The following is a 15107-nucleotide window of genomic DNA, read 5'->3' on the forward strand; positions in this document are numbered from 1 at the left end:
ACACCATCGTCAACCTATATAGTCAATAAACGAGAGAATTGCACAACGAGCAGCCGACAAGTGTGACCTAGCAGCTCGAGCAGTATTTGTTTTTTTAGGTGTAAGCGGAGTTTTTCTTGAGAGATGTTTTTGTTGTTGTTCAGAGGAGCAGGGTATCAACTGGGTGGGCTATGGCCCGTCTAGCCCAGGCTATTATTTTATGTCGACCAAATATCCAGCCCATATATTATTTTTTCAAGGCGAAAATGGCTAGCCCAACTATACTTTTTTTGTGGAATACCCAACCCAGATCAACTTGTTATTCTCCGCCCTGCTGGGCTGTAAATCTTTCCTATTAGGCCTAACAAGAAAATGGGCTTTAAGATGTAATTATAAAACTAGGTTGTAAATATACAAAAATGCACCAAGCAGGTAATTAGTTTCAAAAATATTATTGTTTGAATTTGGAAATTTTCATTTCATTACTTATTGCGCGTGCAGTATTTTTTAGATTTTTACCTAATACAAATTCATTTTCAAATTATATTTAATCTGACTCAAAATTTCGGGATAATTTTTTCCGGATCCCATCAAAATGTTGGATTTTTGGTTGAATTCTATTTTGAGAGGTTGGTTGAAATTATTAATCATTGTCCTGGCTAGAAAATGGGCTGTAATTTTAATAGACTAACAATAGGTTGTAGTAAATTCCATTAGAATTAAAAAATGGGTTGTACACTATTACAAATCGCAAATGGGGTATATGTTCTCTGCCACAGATGTGATGCTCACTTGTGGGCCTACTATTTTTTGAGAATTATAGTAAGTGACGCGTACCGCCGTCTTGTGGGCCTACTAAGGCATATGGAATGCTTTGTAAACTTATAGTCAAGACACGGTTCTAGTAGCAGTGGCCATTGGATGTCCATCCAACGACTGTAGTACTTCTTCAATCTCGAATATTCTTGCTTCAGCCGCCCAAACCACCGCCGGCGGTACCTCCTGCTACCGCCTCCCATGGCCGGCTGTGTTGCCGCGCAGGCTTCACCGGCCCACTCTTCTCCCAAACGCCGTCCAGGCCATTCCTCTACTCACAAACACCTCATGTTCTTCACTGGCGACGGCAGCCTCACACCGCAACCGAACCAGTGAACCCTTGTACTCCCCTCCGCGTGGGCATCCACTGTTGTGTCTTCACCGGCTCCGGGTCATTCCCTTCGTAATACTCGCCATCGTTCACTGCGTTGGTTCTCTTGGTGCGGCATGCTCAACTTTGTCAAGAAACGATAGCCATCGGGGACAGAGATCCAGTGCGTTGCCCACAGCAAGGCATGGCGTAACTGGCGGCCAGCCAGCCGTTGGATCAGGGGAGGAGCTCATATGAGGCATGTATGTGGATTGGCTGACAGAAGGGACGCACATGGACCATGGCCGCACGCAGCAAGTGCCCACGTATTATGCGAAAACAAATAATTTCTCCCATTGACAGGTTTGACCCACCAGCTACATCTTCGCACGCAAGGAAGTGCTTCCTTTATTACGTGGAAATAAAAAGTTCCTCTCCATGACAGCTGGGGCCCACCAGCTTTATTATGATCGTTTTTGTGAAAATAGAGATTGTACTGAAGATCCTCAATTGTTTTCTTTTTATTATAACTCGAAAAAGAAGAAATAAAAAAAACAAAAAACATCTTCGCACGCAAGGAAGTGCCACCTTATTACGCGAAAAAATTGATTCCCCCTGCTAGCTGGGACCCACCAGATTTGTAGGCTGACTTGTGCGCCTACTAATTTCAAGCGTACGCAGGGCTTTCTCAACATAGTCAATAAAAGATTCTAGTTGCACTGACCATTCGATGTTAATCCAACGGCCAAGCTGCGTCTTCAACCTCTGGTCTTCTTGCTCCAGCCGCCCAAACCTGCGCCCGTCGTACCGCCTGCTCCAGCCTCCTGTGGCCGGCTGTGCTACCATGCAGGCCTCACTGCCCGACCATACTACAAGTAGCCAGGCCTTCCCTCTACTCACCCACACCCCCTGTTATTCTCCAGAGACGGGATCCTCAAACCGCAGCCCAAGCAGTCAACCCTTGTACTCCCCTCCGTGTGGGCATCCACCGCTGTGTATTCCCGGCTCCGGGTCGTTCCCTTCCTAGGTCGCGCCGTCGTCCACCACCTTGGTGCCCTCGGGCAGTATGGCATCGTCAACGCGGTCAACTAACGACAGCCATCAGAAGAGGACTGTAAGTGGAGAGGCGGACAGCTGGGTCCATGGCCGCACGCAAGGAAGTGCCTCCTTATTACGCGCAAAATATTGATTCCTCCACCTGACACCTCGGACCTACCAGAAGGGCCTCTTTATTTTGAGAAAAAAAATGTTTCCCCTTGACAGCTGGGACCCACCAGCTTTATCTTCACGCGGAAGGAACTTCCTTCTTACCCCTGACAGCTGGGACCCACCAGGTTGAAGCGAAGGTAGCGTTATCTGTCTGGCCGTGAACGTGTACGTACATAGCGGTCAATCGGTGTCTCTGCAATGATGTACCGTGGCCGAGTAAGGAGCAGCACGTGTTGAAGTAGAGGCGCTGACGTAGCATGTCACGCAGTCCCGTTTATATCGAGTACACTTACGTATGGCCATGCTGCAAGATAGTAAATACGGCTATGTAAGTACATACGGGCGGGGTCTCTAACGCGTACAACAACTAATCTTGTTCATTAGAAGCCAACCGGCTGGGTTGGAACGGAGAAACTGCATCATGTTCATGGGGAGACAACGGAATGTGTCGTGTTCATCGGGAGGCAACGAAATACGTCGTCTTCATCGGGAGCCAACCGGCTTGGACGGAACAGCCAGAACAAGGTCTGGCGTACCGCAAAATGGAGGAAACGGGCCTTCTGTTCGACCGCGTACGGTCGAAACAGGGTCTTGTTCATCAAGAAGGGTCTGGCATACCGCAAAACGGAGGAAACATACTTGTATTCGACCGTGTACAGTTGAAGGAGGGTCATGTTGATCGGGAGAGGTGCGGCGTACCGCAAAACAGAGGAAACAGACTTGTGTTGGAGCGCTACGGTCGAAACGGGGGTCTTGTTCCTCTGGAGGGGTGTGGCATAGCACAAAACGGGACTCCACGGGCAATTGTTCATCTCCAACGTCAACTGACTCCACGAGCTACTGTTGATCCACCGTCGACCTCCTCCAGCCTCCACCTGCGACTGTTCATCCATGGTGTCTCCCCTCCTGCCTCCACCAGCCACTGTTCATCCAGCCTCCACTTCTCCTCCACCGGCTACTGTTCAACCAGCCCTCTCCACGGTGTCCTGTTCAACCAACCCTCCAAAGGTTACTGTTCATCCAACCCTCCACCGGCTACCGTTCAACCAGCCCTCCACGGGGTCGTCCTGTTCATCCAGCCCTCCACAGGGTCCTATTCATCCAGCGGCAATGGCCTCTACTACCACCGGGTCCTGTTCATCCACCCCCCAGGAATTGTTCATCCAGCCCCCCTAACAACGCTCACTATTCCTTAAGGGAAGGAGGCAGCAGGTTCGATCGGCTTAAGTTAGCAGCAATAGTGAAGGAATCACTCGGGTTCAGTTAACAGCAAGGGATCGATCAGGGTTCAGTAACGTAGCTAGTGCAATCGCTCCGGTTCCGTTACAGCCCAACGCCTCGCTCTGGTTCAGTTAGAGTGCAACGCCTCGCACACACGCGCGTACTTGTACGAGAGAAACGCGCAAACCTCCGTGCATCGCTCGGCCCCGACCACCCATCGTAACCGGGAACTCCCTGATATTTTCCTCGCCCTTGCTTCTACCATGTTTTTTCCGTCATCGACGACGCAAACAATGTCATGCAGCTGCATCTCCGGCCCGCCCAGGACGAAAAGCCCATTTTTTTCATGATTTTCTGTCATAGAAGTAGGAGCCCACCACATCTTTGATGATACCGGGTTTTGTCACAATTATCATCATAGAAGTGTCATAAGCATGACAGGAAAAAAATTCGTTCAGCCCAAAATGTCACAGATGTGTCTTTTTTGTAGTGTAAGGACGAGTCCCTCCTACCTGGAGATGAGGCGCCTGCCAGGTGGATCATGCACTTTGATGGTGCCTTCTCTAGGTAGGGCGCGGGGCCTGGAGTCGTGCTCATGTCCCCAGTGGAGGAAAAACTTTACTACGCTGTCCAACTATGCTTCTAGCATGGCGAGAAGGTCTCCAACAACATCGCAAAGTATGAGGGCCTGATCACTAGCCTCAAGGCCACTACAGCCTTGGGAGTCAAGTGCCTCACCATCAAGGGCGATTCTCGGCTCCTCGTTAACTTCTCCAACAAAAAGTACAAGCCAAAAGATGAGCACATGGTGGCATATCTAGAAGAGGTACGTAAGGTCGAGAAGCATTTTCTAGGTTTAGAGTTGCAGCATATGCTACGCGGCATCAACAAGGAAGCTGATGACATCTCCAAGCGAGCGTCCTGTCGCGAACCGCAAAGCCCTAGCATCTTCGAAGAAAGGCTCTTCAGGCCATCAGGCACGCCCCCCACTTCTGGCATAACGCTGCTCCTCAAGGAACTCCCGCTCGCACCATCCGCGGGCGCACCCAACTGTGGCCCGACCTGTGGGACCTGCCCGCTGTTGGCACTGGAGCCTCCAGAGGATAGCTGGGTCATGGAGTTCAAGGCCTACCTGCTCCAGGGCACCCTTCCGGAAGAAGATGCAGAAGCAGAGCATGTGGCGCGGCAGGCCGCCGCTTATTGCTTACAAGACAGTGAGCTGTACCGGAAGAGCCCCGATGGCGTCTTGCTGCGGTGCATTTTGGAGAAGCAAGGGCACTGGTTGCTAGATGACGTCCATGGAGGAGACTACGAGCACCACTCCTCATCGCGCACCCTCGCGGGTAAGGTGTTCCACAGCGAGTTCTACTGGCCCACGGCGCTCAGCGATGCCACCGAGCTGCTCTAGTCATGCGAAGCCCACCAGTTCCATGCCAAGCAAATCCATCAGCCCATGCAAGGACACCAGACGATCCCACTCTCATGGCCCTTCGCGGTATTGGGGCTGGACATACGGGCCCCTTCCCCCGAGCGGTTGGTGTTTACCGCTACCTCTACATCGCCATCGAGAAGTTCACCAAGTGGGCGGAGGTGGAACCCGTGCGCACTATCTCGGCGGGCTTAGCCGTCAAGTTCATCAAGGGCCTCGTGAGACGATTTGGCATCCCCAACCGTATCATCACTGACAATGACTCCCAGTTTACGAGCCTCCTCGTCAGATCATACTGTGGTAACCTTGGAACGTAGATATGCTATGCTTCGATGGAGCACCCACTAAGCAACGGTCAGGCCGAGCATGCCACTACTGAGGTCCTCAAGGGCCTCAAGACCAGGAGCTTCAAGAAGAAGCTTGAGGCTTGCGGCAAGGGCTAGTTGGATGACCTATAGTTCATGCTCTGGTCCATCCGCACAACCGTGACAAAGCCCATCGGCGAGATCCCCTTCTTCCTAGTCTACGGAGCCGCGGCAGTCCTCCCCTCAGAGCTCAAGCATGGTTCCCCACGAGTCCAGGCATTTGACGAGGAGCCGACCTAGTGCTCCTAGAGGAGGCCTGCCGCTAGGCCGCCCTTCGTGCCGCAAGGTACCAGCAGGCCTTGCGGCGCTACCATAGCCGCAATATCCGCCCTCGCACTCTCGAGGTCGGCGACCTCGTCCTACGGTGGATCCTCTCTAGGTAGGGCCTCCACAAGCTCTTGCCCATGTGGGAAGGCACTTTCAGGGTCTCCCACATCTCTAGGCCAAGCACTGCACGCTTGGAGACGGAGGATGGAGTTCCCGTGCAAAATTCTTGGAACATCGAGTACCTCCGCAAGTTCTACCCATGAACCTCTCACGTAAGAATGAGGTGGGGTTTCACACGCCCCGGAGCCTCCCGATGCGCCGCCCCACGGCCTTGTGGGAGCTCCCACCCACGCCCAAGTGAAAGCCCCATGGTCCGTGCTGGCAGAACGATCAAACAAGGATCATGCCCACGCCCAAGTGGAAGCCCCATGCTCTATGCTAGGGGTAATATAAATGAAGGTGCCGGACACAGTAGCCATTTTCGTTTTCTGCTTGTAAATGAGTTGCGGCCTCTGTAAGTAAAGACTGTTGTTTTTGCACCTTCTCCAAGAAAAGAATTTAGTTTTCTTTGCAGTGTTTTTGCTGGTTTCATTCTTTTTCATGATCCATGCACGATCGTGGGCTACCTCATGAGCCTCACGCGAGCAGGGGCTGGGTATGGTGCTTACGCTTGGGTCAGTCCCGACAGCATTAAGAGCCCAAGCGGCCGGGCTCTGCGCTGCGGGCCTGCTCACATGAGCGAGCAGATGAGCACACGCTGCCCCCCGGGCTTTTTGCCTCAGGAGTACTCGCTGGCCCTGGCGCTCTCACCTCCTGGCCTTTCCCAGGCATCGCGACATGGCATACCAGCGATGGTCGAGCCCCGCTTGGGGGTTGTGTTCTAACGACATAAGGCACAAAAGTAAAGTGTGAAGGAAAAACAAGCCCCATGAGAACACAAACGTGGTTCGATACATCATTAAGGATTCCAGCAAAGGTTCCTCACGCCCCCACGTGATCACAATTAAGTATCAGCAGGTAAGAAAGAGGGGCAGCCTAAGGAGACGTGACGCCGCTGTCGTCGCCATCATCGCCCTCGTGTTCCTCAGCTCCACATCGGTCTTTGCGACTGTTAGGGGCGAACCATGAGCTTAGCACATCCATGAGATCCTCCACCCACTCTGCAAGGGCATCGCGGATAACCTCTGGGACGGGGGCTGTCATGGTCTCGAAGTCGAAGCAGGGGTTGGAGCGAAAGAGATGGCTGAAGACGCGCGTCAATGCCTGGGCAAGGAGGTCACGACTTTCCTCTTCAATGAGTTTACCCACCTTCTTTGTGCTCCCTTCGAGCTGCTCCACGACCTTGGTGAAAAAGGCAAGGTAGCCGACGACATCAGGCACGAGCGGGCTGGGGACGTTCTCCTTGCAGATGGAGCCCAACGCACGGCGAGCCCTCAGCTCAAGGTCCTGGAACATCTCGGAGCGCGTGTGCTGCAGCCCCCAAGCCCGATTCGCTTCACCCGACGCCCGTTCCACAAGAGACATAATGCCCCCACCTACTCCTGGAGCGATGCTAGCTCAGCCTCAGCGACGGCTTGAGCTCCCAGCATGGTTTCTCGCTGCTCGTCTGCTTCAGCCCGCTTCTTCCTGAGGTCATCTATCGCGCCCTTTAGCTACCCGCACCGGGCATAGAAGCGGGTTTCCTGAAGCTTCAGCTTCCTGTGGTGCTCCTTGGTGAGAGCCCGACTGGTGTCCACAATCTTCTTGTTAGCCTCGGCCTAGATCATCACTTTCTTGGATGCCGGGGAGGTGTTGTCCTTCTCCACGTGTTGATCTAGAGAAGCTTTAGCGGCTGCCACCTGGCGGTCCAGCACCTCCAGTCGCTTGTGCGCCGGACTCTGCTCGGACGAAGTCAGCGCTAGCTCCTGCTCGAGGGCCTTGAGGTTCGCCTCTTGCATCACCAGCCCTTCCATGAAAAGTAGAGAGGGCGTCTCTACATGCTTGCATTTGCTGCTCCAGGATGGCGTTTGAGGCCAGCAGCTCTTGCTCACGAGCCTCCGCCGCCTCACGTCACTGGTGCGTTGCCTTGGCCTCCTGGATAGTGCACTCACAAGCTTGCTTTGGACTCCTCGTCCTTTGAGCGGGAGGACTCATGCTGCAGGTGGCCGAACTTAACAACAACCTCAAGTTGGTGCCACCAGCGCGCCAGGTGCAGGTGCTCATCCGCAAGGCACACGTCAACATCATGATGCTCTGCCCCGATCTGGTTCAGCGCGCCCTTCACGTTCTACAAAAGATCAGGCCTGACTCCGGCCCTCCCGCTCGCGAGCACCAAGGCCTGGCCTGGGCTGAGCCCTGCGCCCTCTCCCGCCGCCGTGGCGCGATAAGCCCTGTTTGTGCCCGTCGCAGGCTAAAAGCTGGTCGACGCCACTTCTGTCCCTCTTGGGTGGGGTGACGCACCCCGCGAGCCTGGTGCCTTCTCGCAGGCGGTTGTCAGCCCATGGTTTCCCTGGGCGCCAGCGCGGGCGGGCGCAGTAGCCGACAGCCCCGCCTTCGCCGGCTCAGTGCTTGTCTAGACGGTGGACGCCCGGGAGGCCAGGGAGCAGCTCGCTGAAGGATCCCTTGGAAGAACCACTGTCACCCCCACATACACAGGGCCGCCTACGGGGTCAAGGAGCATGCGGTCATCCAACGTCCCGCCCCTCCAGCGGGCGGCGGAGAAGCAGCCCTTTGCCCGGGCGTGATCGCGGTGCCCTGGTGGGCCACACCTTCGTCGCACCCCACGGTCACAGCGAGCTGCAAGGAGACGGCCGCTCAGCTCGGGGGCTCCTTCACCTTCTTGCCCAAAGAGGACCTGCAAGGAGAAAGAGCTTAGCGATGCTTGCCGCGTTGGAGGCAAGGTGGGCAAGGCGCTTACTCGTCCATGGTGACCTATTTCCTCTTCTTCAGCGCCACAGGCAGTGTGCCCGCGCCGCTCTCCGGCCAGGCCCTCCTCGCAGGGGCATGTGGCCCGGGGATCACCGACCTTAGACTCTTCAAGCTACTCGCCGCACCAGGAGTGGTGGCCCCGCACTCGGGCGGGGCGACGCTACCAGCGCCCGCTGGTACAAGGGTGTGTTGTCAAGCGGCTTGAGGAGACGAGTCGTCACCGCCCTCTGCCGCTGCGGCCAGGGGTATTGATAGAGGCGAAGGTGTCCTAATGTTTCGATGAGATGGTGGCTATCGTTTTCTGTGGGAGTCGACCTTGACGATCCGACTATGAACGTGCGAGACGTCGTGCCTTAGCAATCACTAAACCAACTTCCGAGGGGTTATTGACCACGCCGGAGCATGATCAACCTGACCATGAGGGTCTATTTTGTGCAAGCAAACAAAGAACAAGCAAGAAACTAAGATTGCAATCTGGATATTGCGAATATAAGATGAAAGCTTTATTGATCAAGGTGGGGTTCTGTGACATCTTGGTCTGGTCGTTGAACACAAACGAAGTACGCGAAGTTATAGCTATGGAGAACTTTTAAGCTGAACAAAACCCGAAGTCTAAACGATGCCCTACGGGCTGTATTTATGGAGTAAAGAGGGGGGAATTTTGTGGCCCTTGGAGGAGGGGTCCGAAACCAACCCTAACTCTTGTTTCCCCACATATACGGACTCTGAAAACAACCTATAATCAAGTATTTCAAAATTACATGGGCCTGGCCCAAAAATAAGGTGACGCGCACCTAGAATAGCCTCTGGAAAGAGTGGGATCTTGTATATTTCTTCCAAGGCTTCATGCACTCCTTATGGTGGCTTCAAAGTCCTGAAATCATCACTTGTAACTCCGTTCTTGTTCCCCTTGTGCATGCCATCATCTCCATGCTTGGTCTTGCTCTAGTGTTCATCCCTCTTATCCATGCTAGGCCCTTCATTTGTAAGCAAAAAAAAATGTATCCAATTTAGACAGCATCATATTCTCATGAACATTAGAATCATTACCAAGAAACGAAAGTACCTAATAATTTAATTGGCATCCGCGAGCGGATGTAATTGGTCCAGTATATGTAGCAGTAGGGGCTATGGGTGTAACAATGGTATTGATGCCCTCATCAGGTACGATAACCCGCAAGTATAGGGGATCGCAACAGTTTCTGAGGGTAGAGTATTCAACCAAAATTTATTGATTCGACACAAGGGGAGCCAAAGAATATTCATGAGTATTTGCAGCTGAGTTGTCAATTCAACCACACCTGAAAGACTTAATATCTGCAGCAAAGTGTTTACCAGCAAAGTAATATGGAAGTAATGGTAATGGTGGGAAAAGTAACAGTAGCAGTTTTCTAGTGATTGTAATAGCAGTAGTAACGAAAGTAACTTAGCAAAGATCAATATGTGAAAAGATCATAGGCAATGTGGCAATGATAATCATGTTGGATGATATTCATCATGTAGCAGTCCTAACCTAGGGTGACATAGAACTAGCTGCAATTCATCTATATGATGTAGGCATGTATTCCGTATATAGTCGTACATGCTTATGGAAAAGAACTTGCATGACATATTTTGTCCTACCCTCCCCGTGGCAGCGGGGTCCTAATGGAAACTAAGGGATATTAAGGCCTCGTTTTAATAGAGAACCGGACCAAAGCATTAGCACTTAGTGAATACATGAACTCCTCAAACTAAGGTAATCACCGGAAAGAATCCCAATTATTGTCACCTTGGGGTATGCAGATCATAACTCGTAATAGGTGTCTACAACTTGCAAGATAGGATCAAGAACACAAATATATTCATGAAAACATAATAGGTTCGGATCTGAAATCATGGCACTCGGGCCCTAGTGACAAGCATTAAGCATAGAAAAGTCATAGCAACATCAATCTGGGAACATAGTGGATACTAGGGATCAAACCCTAACAAAACTAACTCAATTACATGGTAAATCTCATCCAACCCATCACCGTCCAGCAAGCCTACGATGTAGTTACTCACTGCCGATGGTGAGCATCATGAAATTGGTGATGGAGGAAGGTTGGTGATGATGATGGCAACGAATCCCCCTCTTTGGAGCCACGAACGGACTCCAGATCAACCCTCCCGATGAAGAATAGGAGGCGGCAGCGTCTCCATATCGTAAAACACGATGAATCCTTCTCCTTGATTTTCCACAGTTGGAGTTGAGGTTAGAGGAGGTCCAGAGGGCCCACAAGCCCTCTAGGTGAGCCCCAGGGGGCGCTGATGTAGGCTGGAACCCTATACGGCCGATCTTTCACGAAAGGAGCGGATCCCGCGAAGAACACGAAGAACACGAGGGGAAAACAAGGGGAAACATGAGAGAAACACTAAAACCAACAAGAATGATCACACATGCGCTAGTTCCATGAATACAAAGGGAGATACAAGATCCACGAACAACAACGGACGATACAAAGGGTAGCCGGTTCTTCTCCGTGAGGAGGTCTTGAATCCACGAGGGGATCTTCCCGTGAGGGGTCCTGAATCCAAGGTGGATCTTCTCCATAGAGGGGCCACGGTCTCTATCGGATTTCGGGTTCCGGCAGACCCTTGAGGTTCGAACACTGGGGTGCGTGCGGAGATCTCTCCCCTACCGATCTGCGTCCAATCTCCTCGCGTGATCTAAGCTGGAAACAACGAATAACACGAGGGACACAAGGTTTATACTGGTTCGGGCCACCGTTGTGGTGTAATACCCTACTCCAGTGTGTGGTGTGGTGGATTGCCTCAGGGCTGATGAGGAACAGTACAAGGGAAGAACAGCCTTGCGAGAGGTGTTCTTGAGCTGGTGCGATGAACTCCTTTGGTGAGTTCAATCGCCTCTCTCTCTCTCTATCTCTCTTTTTCGGTCCCTTCTTCCCTCTCTATCTCTGTGGTGGCTAGCTCTATTTATAGAGGCCCTGGGCCTCTCCCCAAATAATGAGCGGGAATGGCGCCAACAATTGGCCATTTTGAAGGGGAACATCTAGTACAAGTTATCCTGACCAAAGGTGGTCTTCGGCTGCCAAAAGTACTTGTGATGACGTCGTCTTGGGCTCCATGGTGACCTCCGTCCTGCCGCTCTCCTGGTCTTGGTCTCGTTTCACCAGAATGGTAACCTTTGTCCGGTGCCCTGTCCTGTGCTTGCCCCCTTTGCACCAAAGGGGAAACAAGGACACTGCGCAGGCCGGCGCCCACCTGGCGCCAGCCTAGTCTCGATCGTCATGGCTTCCATCACGAGCTCCTCGTGAGGTATCCCCGCCTTGATCTCTCCGCCTCCTCGTGAGCCTGCCTGATGAGGCTGCCTCTGAGGAAGCTTCCGGTCATCCGCTCCGCAAGGCTTGGCCCCTCGTGGGGGTCTTGAGCTTGAGCTGATGAAGATGGGCCGCGATGGCCCCCCACTTGAGCCATGCCGCAGGCCACAGGCAGGCAAGTCTAGGGACCGTCATTCCCAGAACGCCGACAGTAGCCCCCGGGCCCAAGGCGCACCCGGGCTTGGCCTAACAGGGAAGCGAAGGGGCAAGCGCGAAGCGCCGTGGGCCCTAATAGCCTGCGGCCTTGGGCGCCGCATGGTGATTGATTGGACGTGGGCATCTGCGCTTCCCACGATGCTTCGCCAACTGTCCATCTGACAAAAGAGGTGCCCGGGCCAGACTTACCTACTTTGTTCTCGTATGCCTTGCCCCAGATCCCCTTTCTCGCTCTCCTCCTTCTTGCTTCCAAAATCCTCCAGATCTATCTCAATCCTTCTCGCCCTGCATGCCATGGTGCCTCGCAAGTCCCCGACCGAGGCCTGGTACACGCCGGCCCTGGATTCCCCGAACTTGCCAGAGAAGAACCGCGCCCTGACGCGCCTGATGACGGTGGCGCAGGGCAGCAAGGGGGCAACTGTGCTCAAGGCCGGCTCCGACCAGCCTGAAAGCAGGGGGAGCACCTTCTATCCACCTTTTGTAAGCGCCATCGTCGCCGGTCTGGTGCCTCCTTTCTCTGAGTTCTTCTTGCTATTCTCCGCCAGTACAACTTGCAGGCTCTGCATCTCCACCCCAACTATGTTCTCCTCCTGGCGATTTTTGCTTACTACTGTGAGGCCCATGTCAGGGTAAAGCCCTCGGTGGCTTTGTTGCGCCACTATTTTTCCCTCCGGGTTTCTGGTGGCCATGTCTCCGCATGTGCGAGCTTCAACGCATACTCCAATTCCAATGCTATCTTGAAGCCTGGGAAGAGAATCAAAGGCTTCCGGAGCAAGTGGGTCATGGTGGACGTCGGGCGCCTCCACCCCCGTCTGGTGTTGCCTACGGGGCAGCCCAAGGCTGTCGACGCGTGGTCCCGTGCGGAGCTCGCCGACCCCCACATGAGGGCGGTGTTGAAGAGGATGAACGCGGACCTGAGGCTGAGCAACTTTGGGACGGCGAAGCTGATTGGAGCCACGCTCCTGAGGGAGTTCATGGAGCACCGGGTGGCTCCACTCCAGGAGCACTCGCTCCCGTTGTGGAGGCTTGGTGAAGCGGACGCCGCCTTGCGCCTAAGCTCTGAGGCCCTGACCGATGAGAATCTGGTCGCGGCCCTCCATTCCTTGGTTGGGGGAGACGTGGCGAAGCCGGTGGGCGCCCCGTCCCCTTGTTCCTTCGCAACGACTGGGAGCAGATGGTGAACGCCATGCCCACCTTTAATGGCGATGGGCTGGTGCCCGTGGAAGCTCCCGAGGGTCTTGCGGCGTTGGCGATGGTGAACGTGTCCTCCGACAGCTCCAGTGAGAGCGAGGGAGAAGTAGAGGCGGAAGAAGAAGAGTCTGACTCTGAGTCGACTGGCGAGGAGTCGAGGGAGTCTTTCCCTCGGCGCAGGTCCCAGGTCCTCCGCTCCATGCCAGACGACGATGAGGCCGGCGCCAGGAAAGGAGGGGAGGACTCTCCCTTGGTCGGGAGGAAGAGAAGGTCGGGGCTGGTTCCCCCAGGGTCTGCTCTGGTCCCTGAGCGATCCGAGGCCAGCTCCAGCCCTCCTGACGTGCCTTCTGCTTCTGGGCCTCCCGAGGCTGACCCCAGCTGCAGGCTCTCGGGCTTCAAGTTCGGCCGGAGGTTTCTTGGGTCCGCGAGCGACAACCAGTAAGTGCTCGATTCGTGCTTTGATTGGTTTTTGCCGCCGAAGCTTGACGTCCATATTCTTTTGTCAGGCTGGCGCCTGCGGCGAAGAGGTTGAAAGGGGATTTTGTGGCCCAGCTTGGGGCGAGTCCACCTGCCGGGATGGCGCCTTCGTCCATTGAGGGGAAAGACAGCGCGGCTCGCGCCTCCCCTGCCTGGTCTTCCTCGCGAGGCCGACTCGGACGCCTCGGCGAGGAGTCAGCCCTCGTGGCTCCGCTGACCTTGGAGTCGACTGCGCTCGATGCTGCAGCCGGGGCAGCCAAGGCCCAGGGGGTCCCTTCCTGCCAAGCCGTGATCACCCAACTGTCTTCTTCGCCTGCTCTGCCGGTTCCCGCTTCTTCTGTTCCCTATGCCACCATCCTGGACCAGGTCACCAGCGAACTAAGCTAGTTGTGGGAGGATCTTCTGAGCGTGGACCCTCGCCTAGTGGCCGGGCGCCTGGAGTTAGCTTCTGGTTGGGCCCGTTCCGTTGCCTTCTTCCGAGCAGCGCTGAGCCAGGCCGTGGCGGCCTCCGAGGGGGTGAAACAGGCCGCCAACCAAGCCAAGGCCGCTCGCGACGCTGCCCTGGGCGATGTCGAGGCTGCCAAGGCTCGCTGCGAGGCGCTGGAGACCGAGCTGCAAGGCCTGCGCGACGAGCTCGCCAAGGAGGTCCACGGCCGCCAGGAGAAAGAGAAGGAGATGAAGGCTCGGGAGGCTGCCGTCAAGGACCGGGATGTCAAGCTTGATGACCATCACGGCCGGTTGGAGACGCTGGAGTGGTTGCTGAAGGCGGAGAGGACCGAGCTAGACGCCAAGGCGAAGGTCCTGGCGGAGGATCGGGTGGCCTTCGCGAAGATGGAGAAGAGGGCTCGTGCCGTGCTGAAGATGCTTTACAAGAGCGGCTTGGAGGAGCCGCTGGCCGGTGCGGAGGACAGCCCTGCCGAGCTGCTTCCCTTCCTGGTCCGTGCGCTTGAAGATGTCGTAGACGGCCTTGGCCCCACGGCCTAGGCCGAGGCGCGTGCCCTGTCTTCTACGGCACTGACGCATGTCCTCAGCCACGTCTACCTACGTGACCCCGACGTCGACTTCGATAGCCTGCTAGAACCCGTGAGCGGCGACCTTGCCGCCGCTGCCGCTGAGGCCGTGAAAGGACGAGCCGAAGCTTTGCTGGGGAGGGTCCGCGGCTTCAGCGCCTTGCCCGGGCGCGGTGCCGCTAGCTCCGCAGCCCCAGGAGGCGGGGTCGCCCAGTGCGACTCCACCACAGGCGGCGGCGCCACTGGAGAGTGATCCCTTCGCGGCTTATGTCATGTTTTTATTCCCGCAACATGCACCATGCCTCGCGGAGGCGTTTAAACTTGTGTTTGACATCGTGAAACAATCTATGGCTTGTAATATTTGCTTTGAATTTCCTAGAATTTGCATTTTCTCCCCTACTTGCTCGT

General features: G+C 54.7%; 1 pseudogene; it reads right to left on the minus strand.

Moving 5' to 3' along the window:
- Nucleotides 1-6631: 6631 nt before the first annotated feature.
- Nucleotides 6632-7548, minus strand: LOC147959715 (uncharacterized; annotated as a pseudogene).
- Between the last annotated feature and the right edge of the window lie 7559 nt (nucleotides 7549-15107).

This window comes from Triticum urartu, chromosome 7A, assembly GCF_056163025.1.
Source record: "Triticum urartu cultivar PI428250 chromosome 7A, HENAU_Tu73, whole genome shotgun sequence".
In the NCBI taxonomy this organism is placed as follows: Eukaryota; Viridiplantae; Streptophyta; class Magnoliopsida; order Poales; family Poaceae; genus Triticum; species Triticum urartu.